The sequence below is a fragment of the Phocoena phocoena genome, chromosome 4 (assembly GCF_963924675.1).
Source record: "Phocoena phocoena chromosome 4, mPhoPho1.1, whole genome shotgun sequence".
Taxonomy (NCBI): domain Eukaryota; kingdom Metazoa; phylum Chordata; class Mammalia; order Artiodactyla; family Phocoenidae; genus Phocoena; species Phocoena phocoena.
The window spans coordinates 60,746,802-60,759,318 of NC_089222.1; the positions used below are offsets into that span (position 1 = coordinate 60,746,802).

The 12,517-nt window shown below is 42.4% G+C and overlaps 1 non-coding gene and 1 pseudogene across 1 annotated transcript; one reads left to right on the plus strand and one right to left on the minus strand.

Annotated features, from left to right (window-relative positions):
• Nucleotides 1–9,412: 9,412 nt before the first annotated feature.
• On the plus strand, nucleotides 9,413–9,758 carry LOC136122548 (small ribosomal subunit protein uS10-like; annotated as a pseudogene).
• A 2,310-nt stretch (nucleotides 9,759–12,068) lies between these two features.
• On the minus strand, nucleotides 12,069–12,175 carry LOC136123004 (U6 spliceosomal RNA). Its single transcript, XR_010655886.1, has one exon. It is a non-coding gene; the product is annotated as a U6 spliceosomal RNA (small nuclear RNA).
• Nucleotides 12,176–12,517: the final 342 nt, after the last annotated feature.

Sequence of the window (12,517 nt, forward strand, 5' to 3'; positions counted from 1 at the left end):
ATATAGGCATTTGTTATTTGTGTAATTGCATTTTCAGTAATTTCATTTATTTTCATATAAAGAAGGTTTTCTTACATGTATTTTGTTTTCAAAGCACACCAATTTTCAAAGCATACAGAGTGTGCTTTTTGACTCCTACAACAATCTTTTTAGTTTAGACAGTACCTTATAGTTTACAAAGTGCTTTCATTATATATTATGTTACTTAATTCTCATAACACTCCCCCAATATAAAACTGGTCAAAGTACTTTGGACTTCCTCATCTGTGGCTTTACTCTTCCATCCAGCCCCATAGATAAGTTTCTTCTGTCTTGTATCCCTTTACTTGATAACTTTTTGAGACAGCTCAGTGTTGTCTCTTCCAAGAAAACTTTCCCCAATAAGTTAAGTTGAAGTGACCTCATCTCCTCACTGTGTCCATTTACTACTCTATAAATTTAATTTTATAGGAAGTTTTTAAAAAAATCTAGTTATTTGGGCTTCCCTGGTGGCACAGTGGTTGAGAGTCCACCTGCTGATGCAGGGGACACGGGTTCGTGCTCCGGTCCAGGAAGATCCCACATGCCGCAAAAGAAAAAAAAAAAATCTAGTTATTTTAAAAAATTCACACTGCGCAACGGGAGAGGCCACAACAGTGAGAGGCCCGCGTACCGCAAAAAAAAAAAAAAAAAAAAAAAAAAAAAATGCACACTGCACATGACTACATTCTTGTATGATTATTATAAAAACCTCATGGCCCTGTGAGTCAATAACCACTTACATAAAAAGTTAAAAACAAACAAAAAATTGTATTCTTCCATGTCAGTATATATAGGTCTTCTGAACTCCTTTAAAATATTGTATAGTATTTCATAGTATGAGTGGTCTGTATCAGCACATTTCAATAGAATTCTCTGTAATGATGGAAATGTTCTATATCTACCCCATCCAATATGGTCGTCACTTGTCCCACGGGGCAACTGAGCACTTAAAATATGGCTAGTGAAACTGAGGAACTGAATTTTAAAGTTTATTTAATTTAAATTTAAATAACCATATGTGGCTGGTGGTTGCCATATTAGACAGTGGAGATTTATACTTTATATTAAAATTGTTTGTGGGAATTCCCTGGTGGACTCTGTGCTTTCACTGCTGAGGGCCGAGTTCAATCCCTGGTCAGAGAACTAAGATCCCACAAGCCACACAGCCAAAAAAAAAAAAAAAATTGTTGGCACTTCCCTGGTGGTGCAGTGGTTAAGAATCCACCTGCCAATGCAGGGGACACGGGTTTGAGCCCTGATCCAGGAATATCCTACATGCCATGGAGCAACAAAGCCTGTGCGCCGCAACTACTGAGCCTGTGCTCTAGAGCCTGCGAGCCACAACTACTGAAGCCCACGTGCCTAGAACCCATGCTCCACAACAAGAGAAGCCACTTCAATGAGAAGCCCACGCACCACAACGAAGAGTAGCCCCTGCCCTCCACAACTAGAGTAAGCCTGCGTGCATCAACAAAGACCCAATGCAGCCAAAAATAAATAAATAAATAAAATGAAAAATACAATAGCTTAAAAAAAAAATGTTTGCTAGTCATTTAGATTATTTCCAATTTCCCCTTAAAACTCAGCGTTGTCCAGATGTAGAGAACAAACGTATGGACACCAAGGGGGGGAAAGTGGTGGGGGTGTGTGTGTGTGATGAACTGGGAGATTGGGATTGACATATATACACTAATATGTATAAAATGGATAACTAATAAGAACCTGCTGTATAAAAAAATAAAATAAAATTCAAAAAAAGAAAAAACTAAGTGTTGTCAACTAAGTAAAGCATTAGAACAAAAAGGAATTATTTTTGCCTTCTTACATGTATTATTTCTTGAGAAGCTTGCACTCATTTTATAAAAATATATACATTTATTTATTTATTTATTTTTGGCTGCATTGGGTCTTCGTTGCTGTGAGCAGGCTTTCTCTAGTTGTGGTGAGCAGGGGCTACTCTCGATTGTGGTGTGCGGGCTTCTCATTACAGTGTCTTCTCTTGTTGTGGAGCACTGGCTCTAGGCGTGCCGGCTCAGTAGTTGTGGCACTCAGGCTCAGTAGTTGTGGCTCATGGGCTCTAGAGAGCAGGCTCAGTATTTGTGGTGCACAGGCTTAGTTGCTCCACGGCATGTGGGATCTTCCTGGACTAGGGCTGAAACCGTGTCCCCTGCATTGGCAGGTGGATTCTTTTTTTTTTTAATAATTTATTCATTAACTTATTCATCAAATATTTATTGACTACTGTGGTTTTTTTGGCTATGTTGTGTCTTCGTTGCTGCATGCCGGCTTTCTCTACTTGCCGTGAGCAGAGGCTATTCTTCGTTGTAGTGTGCGGGTTTCTCATTGCAGTGGCTTCTCTTGTTGCGGAGCATGGGCTCTAGGCACGTGAGCTTCAGTAGTTGTGGCACACGGGCTCAGTAGTTGTGGCACGCGAGCTCTAGGGTACAGGCTCAGTAGCTGTGGCGCATGGGCTTAGTTGCTCCGCAGCGTGTGGGATCTTCCTGGGCCAGGGCTCGAACCCATGTCACCTGCATTGTCAGGCGGATTCTTAACCACTGCACCACCAGGGAAGTCCCTTGCACTCATTTTAATGCAGACTTCTTTGAAGTTCTACAAGAAATTATTGTATGAAGTAGGTAAAGGACACATACTAAAGACATTTTCTATATGAAAAAATGCTTTAAAACATACATCAAATAAAAATATTTATGTCAGTTTTATTATAATAGTAAAATATTGGAATCAATCCTATACCTAACAATGGGGAATTGGCTTCTATATTTTATGATCCTCTATTTATAATGAAGGACAAAGCAGTCGTTAGAAATGATGATGAAATTATAATTTATTGTGATAAAAATGTCTATGATATACCTTCAAGTGAAAAAAGAAAGGTTACCAAGTCATATGTATACTATGTTTCCTTTTTCATACATATACATGCACATTGTTTAGTGGTGAGTCAGTCTACCTGGTTGAGAACATGGTCTTTGGGGTCAGACTGATCTGGGTTTGAATCCAGGCTGTGTCACATACCATCTATGTGACTTTGGACAAGTCTCTCACCTCTCTGAACTTTGGTTTCTTCATTGCTAAAGTGCAAAGCTAATATTTTTGTCTTGTGTTAAATAACATATGTAAAGCACTTAGTACATATGTAGTATTTAATAAATGGTAGTTGCTTTTCTAAGACTCGTATGTATCAGGCACAGAAAGAAATCAGAAATGATATTGCAAGATGATATTCCAAGATGTTGAAAGTGATCATCTCTCAGTTTTAACTTAGTTTAATTAATTGTAAGGAACATTGACTTATTGAATATGAAAAAGTGCATTAAGGGCTTCCCTGGTGGCACAGTGGTTGAGAGTCCGCCTGCCGATGCAGGGGACACGGGTTCGTGTCCCGGTCCGGGAAGATCCCACATGCCGCGGAGCGGCTGGGCCCGTGAGCCATGGCTGCTGAGCCTGCGCGTCCGGGGCCTGTTGCTTCGCAACGGGAGAGGCCACAACAGTGAGAGGTCCGCGTACCGAAAAAAAAAAAAAAAAATTATGTATATATGAAACAAAAAAAGTGAATAAACCCTATATGTAATCTAGAAATATGCCAAGATAATAAATTATAGAGCAGTGTAGGTAATGTGATCCCATTTGTGTGTGAAAAAAAAATTTTTTTTAAATAATTTTTTTTTAAGAAATATAAAGTTACTTTTGGTAAGTGATTATGGATGACCTAGCAAGGAGGGGCAGAGAAATCTTTTAATTTTACTTTATGACTTTTGATTCTATTTTAAGTTTTCACATGATTTTATTTTAAAATTTTTATTGGGACTTCCCTGGTGGCACAGTGGTTTGGAGTCCACCTGCCAATGCAGGGGACACTGGTTCAACCTCTGGTCTAGGAAGATCCCACATGCCATGCAGCAACTAAGCCTGCGAGCCACAACTGCTGAGCCCTCGTGCTGCAACTGCTGAAGCCCGCACGCCTAGAGCCCATGCTCTGTAGCAGGAGAGGCCACTGCAATGAGAAACCCGCACACCGCAGGGAAGAGTGACCCCCGCTTGCTGCAACTGGAGAAAGCCCGTGCACAGCAACGAAACCCAATGCAGCCAAAAGCAATAAATAAATAGAAATAAATACATTTTAAAAAAGAGAAAATTTTTTATTAATTGTTAAAATAATAAGTGCTCTGAGATCTTTCAACAGAAAGAAAGATAAAAGAGAGAGGAAGATAAAAAACTGCTTTTCGTTCAAGTCTACTTTCACCTAGTCTGAAGAAACACGGTTTTCAAAGCTGTAAAAAGGACCTTGCCATTACTTCAAAATTTAGCAACTTTCCAATTCAGATGAAAACTGTGACAATTCTGCCACTGTATCATAATATTTGTGAAACGTTTGACTTTTTCTACTAAAATACTACTAATATTTATTGAGCATTTATTAAGATAAAAAAGAGAAAGGTGAGAAAAGGTAACTTTCTTAAGAAAGAGAGCTAATCTTTCACCACTTTCTCGTATTAAAAAACATTACAGAGGGCTTCCCTGGTGGCGCAGTGGTTGAGAATCTGCCTGCCAATGCAGGGGACACGGGTTCGAGCCCTGGTCTGGGAAGATCCCACATGCCGCGGAGCAACTGGGCCCGTGAGCCACAACTACTGAGCTTGTGCATCTGGAGCCTGCGCTCCGCAACAGGAGAGGCCGCGACAGTGAGAGGCCCACACACCGCGATGAAGAGTGGCCCCTGCTCGCCACAACTAGAGAAAGCCCTCGCACAGAAACGAAGACCCAACGCAGTCAAATAAATAAATAAATAAAATAGATTTATTTAAAAAAAAAAATTACAGAAAAACAGGTACGGCACTTCTCACATATCCTTTTTGGCTTCTTCCCATAATTTTCTGCCTTTTCCCTTTAATATGAAATTCCACAGACCAAACTCAATAAACTTAAAAAAATAAACCTAGGAAGTTCCCTGGTGGCCTAGTGGTTAGGATTCTGGGCTTTCATTGCCATGGCGCCGGTTCAGTCTCTGGTCAGGGAACTGAGATCCTGCAAGCCATGTGGCTCTGGGAAGAAACATAAAAACAAAAAAACCACTTATTTCTTTCTTAATACAGGAGTAATAGGTGTTCATTATAGAAAAGAAAAATAAAACACTTATAAGGCCACCCCAGAGACAATCGTTGTTAACATATTGGTGTGAAATCACATTGGTATTTTTACATGTATGCTATATTCTGTTATCCATCACTAATGGCTGTATGGTATTACCTTTCATGAATTTACAAGGATTTATATAATTAATCCCCTATTACTGGACATTTAGATTGCCTCTAGCTTTTTGTCTTTGTTTTAAATACATTTTATTTATTTATTTATTTAGTTTTGGCTGCATTGGGTCTTTGTTGCTGCATATGGGCTTTCTCTAGTTGTGGCGAGCGGGGGCTACTCTTCATTGAGGTGTGCGGGCTTCTCATTGAGGTGGCTTCTCTTGTTGAAGAGCACGGGCTCTAGGCGTGTGGCCTCAGTAGTTGTGGTACACGGGCTCAGTAGTTGTGGCTCACGGGCTCTAGAGCACAGGCTCAGTAGTTGTGGTGCATGGACTTCGTTGCTCTGCGGCTTGTGGGGTCTTCTCCCCTGCATTGGCAGGTGGATTCTTAACCACTGTGCCACCAGGGAAGCCCTGGCTTTTTGTCTTTGTGATAAACATTCTTATAGTCGGGTATTTGTGTACAACTATGACTATTTCCTTGGAATAAATTCCTAATAATGTAACTGCTGAGTCAAAGTTCAACAAAAATTTAGGATTTTAATGCATCTCAATAAATAATTGTTAAAAAGAATCGGTGAATGGTTGTGAGCTTATGGCAAAAAGGAGACATCTGTGGAGGAGGTATCTGCAGTCAGGCTCAGAAGTTGAGCTGGTGGATGGATAACTAGAGAAGTTCTTAAGCCATTTTTGGGTCAGGAGAGTAAAAAAGGGCAGAATCTCCACATCCTTATGAATGCAGTGTGCTAACTATTCAAGAAAGGAGGCTTAACCTTCTTAGTACAGCCAGTTCCTGGTGCTGCTCTACAGTGTATCTCATAAAAGAATATTTAAAACACAGAAAAAGAGCAAGTCTTTATCCAGCCTCTCTCCTGCAATTGTGACTGTTCAGAATCTACTCAACTTTCAAGGAGTAGTTTAAGTCTTTCCTTCTTCATGAAGCATCCCTGACTCTCAAGGATTTCTTCCTTTATTAATGCATAGCATCTCTTGTCTTCATTCTCATATTCAAGAATCATTTCTGAAACTACTTTGTGCCAACACTCTGCTTGTTTATCACTCTAATCTTCACAGATATCATATGAGGTGGTTATTATCATTCTCGGTTTATAGATGGGGTCCTGAAGCTGGGAGATTAAGTAACATGCCACTGTGATACAAAGAGGCTAATTCAGAATGAAACCAAAGTCCTTCACTCTCTTGAACTTTTGAAATCTATTTTTCCTAAGAGGTAGGAAAAGGCAGAAAGGGAAGCATATTTAAAAGTAGAGGGAGAATGAAAGTGAAAAGAAAGAGCAGTGGGTTAGGGCATTGCTGGGAAGACTTCAGCGTGTCTGGCACAGAGGATCCTGGATGAAGTGGCAGGAGATGCAGTGGGGAAGGAAAGCTGGGGCTGGGATCTTTTTTTTTTTGCGGTACGCGGCCTCTCACTGTTGTGGCCTCTCGCTGCAGAGCACAGGCTCCGGACGCGCAGGCTCAGCGGCCATGGCTCACGGGCCCAGCTGCTCCGCGGCATGTGGGATCTTCCTGGACCGGGACACGAACCCATGTCCCCTGCATCGGCAGGCGGACTCTCAACCACTGCGCCACCAGGGAAGCCGTGAGGCTGGGATCTTGTTGAATGCAGAAGCACGTAGCACAGTGAAATTCAATAAGGGCAGTTGAATCTTACAATATGTTGATGATTCAAACTGTCTTTGTTAAAAGATTTGTCTTCCTAGCTAGACTGTGAGCACTGTGAGGTCAGTGGTTGTTTTCCGTATCTGTAGGGTCCAGCACAGTGCCTGGCATATGGTAACGCTACATAAATCTTTGTTGAATTAATTAATTAATTTATGAAAATGTTCTCTTGGGAACCAGCAGACAAAAAACCAAACCCAAAACAAAGCAAAATGCTGTTTTTAGAATCAGAAGACCTCGTTTCAAGTATCTTCTCTCTAACTTACAGGTTGTGTGACTTTGGGTAAGTTATACAACCTCTTTGAATAGTTTATTCATCTGCAGATAATACTCACCTCAAAGTGTTATTGTGAGGATTAAATGAGATCATACTTTTGAATTACTTAGCACAGTACTTGACAAATTGTAGACATTCAGTAAATGTCAGTTTCCTGCTTCCACCATCCCACTATCCAGAATTGAATCATGCACTAGGAGAGCTTATATTCAGATTTAAGGAATAGCCTCTACTTCTAATATTTAGTGCTATTTTCAGACCGTGGGTGTCAATTTAATATTTTAAAAAGATGACTACTGTTTAAAGCATGTATTTCTTTTTTAAAAAATATTTATTGGGCTTCCCTGGTGGCGCAGTGGTTGAGAGTCCGCCTGCTGATGCAGGGGACACGGGTTCATGCCCTGGTCCGGGAAGATCCCACGTGCCGCGGAGCGGCTAGGCCCGTGAGCCATGGCCGCTGAGCCTGCGCGTCCGGAGCCCGTGCTCCGCAACAGGAGAGGCCACAACAGTGAGAGGCCCGCATACTGCAAAAAAAAAAAAAAAATATTTATTTTGGCTGTGCTGGGTCTTAGTTGCAGCATGCAGGATCTTTGTTGCGGTGTGCAGACTTCTTAGTTGCGGCGCGCAAACTCTTAGTTGTGGCGTGCTTGTGGGATCTAGTTCCCGGACTAGGGATGGACCCTGGACCCCCTGCATTGGGAGGGTGGAGTCTTACCCACTGAACCACCAGGGAAGTCCCTAAAGCATGCATTATTATTTTGTTTGTTTGTTTGTTTGGTTTTTTTTGCGGTACGCGGGCCTCTCACTGTTGTGGCCTCTCCCGTTGCGGAGCACAGGCTCCGGATGCGCAGGCTCAGCGGCCATGGCTCACGGGCCCAACCGCTCCACGGCATGTGGGATCTTCCTGGACTGGGGCACGAACCCATGTCCCCTGCATCAGCAGGCGGACTCTCAACCACTGTGCCACCAGGGAAGCCCAGCATGCATTATTAAGTACCACATACAGGTTCTCAATAAACAGATGTTGAATGAATGAATGAATGAATTGAATCCTCAGAGTTTTGTCAGAGTATCTACAGCATTCTCAGGATGTTAGATATATAAATACATCAGTCACTAGTTGATCATGTTGTCTTTAGCTGATTTGAGAGACCGCACTCAAAACCATTAAATTCCTTTTGTTTTGATTCTGTCTACACCAAATGAACTTCTGATGACCAGTTTCCAAGCTATCTTGATATCTTGAATAAGAGGACCTTGGAATCAATGAACAGGAGTAACATCTATTTTAAAATGGCATGTTGTCATCTGGCTTAAATCTCTGTTTCTTTCCTTCCTAATTTAAAACAGTTTTATTGAGGTGAAATTCACATACCATACAATTCACCCATTTAAAATGTATGTTTCAGGAAGTTCCCTGGTGGTCTAGTGGTTAGGACTCAGGCTTTCACTGCGGTGGCCCGGGTTTAATCCGTGGTCGGGGAACTGAAATGCTGCAAGCCACGTAGCGCATGGGCAATAAATAAATAAATAAATAAAATAAAATTGTTCAAAATATTAAAATATAAAGTGTACATTTCAATGGTTTGTAATATATTCACAGAGTTGTACAACTATCACCAGAATCTAATTTTACATCTTGTTCTCATCCCCAAAAGAAACACTGTGCCTATTAGCATCATTGCCAAACCACCACTACCTCCCCAGACCCAGGCAAACACTAATTACTTTGTCTATAGATTTGTCTATTCTGGACATTTTATGGTTATAAAAATCATAATGTATATATATATATATTTTTTTAATGACTGGTTTCTTTCTTTGAGCATCCATGTGTGAAAACACATTCATGGCTGTGTTTTCATCCATGTTGTAGCAGGTATCAGTTCTGATTGCTTTTTATAGATGAAAATACTCCATTGTATGGATATGCCACATTATATTTACCCATTCGTCAATTGATAAACATTTTGGGTTGTTTCCACTTTTGCCTATTGTAAAGAACACTTCCATCGCCACCGGACCCTGTTTAAAACTGTTCAATGGCTCTCTTGGAGGAAGCCGCGGTCTCCACTGCAGCGGAACCTCGGGCCACCCGACCCTGCTCCTGACTTACCACTGTTCGCTCTCGCCGAGGAACAAGTCGTCCAGGAAGCCGCGCCGCAGCCATGGCTTTTAAAGATACCATAAAGCCCGAGGTGGCGATTCACCGGATTAGAATCACCCTCCCCAGCTGCAGCTTGAAGTCTTTGCAGAGGGTATGTGCTGACCTGATCAGAGACACGAAGGAAAAGAATCTCAAAGCGAAAGGACCGGTTCGGATGCCTACCAAGACTCAGAATAACTACAAGGAAAACTCCTTGTGGTGAAGGTTCTAAGACTTGGGATTGTTTCCAGATGAGGATCCACAAGTGACTTATTGACCTGCACAGTCCTTCTGAGATTGTCAAGCAGATCACTTCCATCAATACTGAGCCAGGAGTCGAGGTTGAGGTCACCATAGCAGATGCTTAAATCAACATTTTTAATAAATTGATAATCAGTTGTTAAAAAAACACACACACACAATGCCTTCCCTTTTTTCTATTTATTTATTTATTTAGGCTGCTTTGGGTCTTTGTTGCTGTGCGGGCTACTCTTCGTTGGGGTGCGCAGGCTTCTCACTGCGGTGGCTTCTCTTGTTGCGGAGCACGGGCTCTAGGCGCGCAGGCTTCAGTAGTTGTTGCACGTGGGCTTCAGTAGTTGTGACTCGCGGGCTCTAGAGAGCAGGCTCAGTAGTTGTGGCACACGGGTTTAATTACTCTGCGGCACGTGGGATCTTCCCGGACCAGGGATTGAACCCGTGTCCCCTGCATCGGCAGCCGGATTCTTAACCACTGTGCCACCAGGGAAGTCCCTCCTTTCTTTTCTTTTTTTTTAAGAAGATGTTGGGGGGTAGGAGTTTATTAATTAATTTATTTATTTTTGCTGTGTTGCGTCTTCGTTTCTGTGCGAGGGCTTTCTCTAGTTGTGGCAAGTGGGAGCCACTCTTCATCGCGGTGCGCGGGCCTCTCACTATCGCAGCCTCCCTTGTTGCGGGGCACAGGTTCCAGACGCGCAGGCTCAGTAGCTGTGGCTCACCGGCCTAGTTGCTCCGCGGCATGTGGGATCCTCCCAGACCAGGGCTCAAACCCGTATCCCCTACATTAGCAGGCAGATTCTCAACCACTGCGCCACCAGGGAAGCCCGCCCCCCTCCATTTTTTTTTTGTTTGTTTGTTTTGTTTGTTTGTTTTGTTTTTTTGCGGTACACGGGCCTCTCACTGTTGTGGCCTCTCTCGTTGCGGAGCACAGGCTCCAGAGGCGCAGGCTCAGCAGCCATGGGAAGGCCCCCCCTCCCATTATTTTAAGACAGCGTTCAAAACACTATATATGGTTTTCGTTGCGCAGCAAGTTTTGGCCCCAGTGATTGTTCCAGCCTGGTTTTGAACTCTTCCTATTGTTCTCTGTGCTCCATCCATACCATCATTCTCTCACTTCTTCAAAGCTGCCACCTCCAGGTTTTTGTGTCCTTCCCTCTTCCTAGAGACCACCACCTCTTTATCCACCCACTTCTTCCCTCCCCTGCTTAGTTCATTCCAAATTCTTATCTGAATTCAAATATTTTCTCAGAGAAGAATTTTCTGAAATTGATTTCCTTATCCCCTTTCCCACCCTACCCCTCAGCTGGGGTAGGTTCTCTGTTTTATTTTCTCAGCTCCTTATTCTTTTTTCTCAAAACATTTATCTCAATTTATGATTATGCATATATTTTTATGATCATCAAAATGATGTTTATTTCCTCCGGTAAATAGGTTTTGAAATTGTTTCTGCCCCTATTGCATGTCTAACAATAAACATAGTACCTTGCCATTAGTAGATAATAAATACATCCTGGCTGACAATATGAATAAAGAAAGAACACCAGATTTCTGGCTTGGATAACTGATTGATCATGAGGTCATTAATTAAGTTAAGGAATGCAAGATGAGAAATATTCCTGAATCTGGCCAGGAAAAGAGGAGAAGTTAAGTGCTAAGAAAGTTGCAGTTGAGGAAGTCCCAGTGAGGAAGGTCAGCAGGCAGTTGGACTATGAATTTAGAGCTGTGGAAAGAGACCTGGAATGGAGACAGATTCGGAAGTTATCAGCAAATAGCTTTTTGGTTAAGATCTTGGGAGCGGCTGAGCTTGCCCAGGAAGAACGTGTAGCATAAAAAGGAAAGAAGGCAGGAGACTAAATTCTAGAGACACACGTATTGAGAAACGGGCAAAAGAAGACTTAGAATAAAGGTTTTTTTTTTTTTCGGTACGCGGGCCTCTCACTGCTGTGGCCCCTCCCGTCTAGAATAAAGTTTGAAGTGAAATATCAAAGACATAGCAGAAGAACCCTGCCAAATGCTTCAGAGGAAAGTTCTGAGTTTGATCATTTGGGTAAGGTGATGATCATCAGATCTTTCCATTTTAAGGGATTTTTTTTTTTTTTTTTTGTGGTACGCGGGCCTCTCACTGCTGTGGCCTCTCCCGTTGCGGAGCACAGGCTCCGGACGCGCAGGCTCAGCGGCCATGGCTCACGGGCCCAGCCGCTCCGCGGCATGTGGGATCTTCCCGGACCGGGGCACGAACCCATGTTCCCTGCATCGGCAGGCGGACTCTCAACCACTGCGCCACCAGGGAAGCCCGGGATTTTTTTTTTTAATTAAAAAAATTTTTTAACCTCTTTATTGCAGTATAATTGCTTTACATTGTTGTGTTAGTTGCTGCTGTATAACAAAGTGAATCAGCTATACGTATACATATATCCCCATATAAAAATATGGAATGGTTCACGAATTTGCATGTCATCCTCACACAGGGGCCATGCTAACCTTCTCTGTATCGTTACAATTTTAGTATATGTGCTGCCGAAGCGAGCACTTAAGGGATTTTTGAGCATCCTGTTTCTTAACTTTTCACCTAATGGTTTTAGCAACCGTTTATGATCCTTGACTGAATCAATTATCTCAGTCTGGATTGCTGAATGGTGAATTTTAAAAAATTCCATCATCCCCCTGCCCCTGCCCTGCCCCCCGCTTTCTTCTTCTAAATTCCTGTGTTGCTTTCAGGGAAAGTTTCCCTGGGCACCTCCCTCTTCTACTAGCCCATTGCTGGGATATTTCACCCAAGGGCTGGGAACAGTAAAAGGCTCTTTCATGAGAAGGTTGTAAGGGAATGGAAAATGTGCTGGGAGGGAAATTTGCTAAACCTTTGGAAAGTATA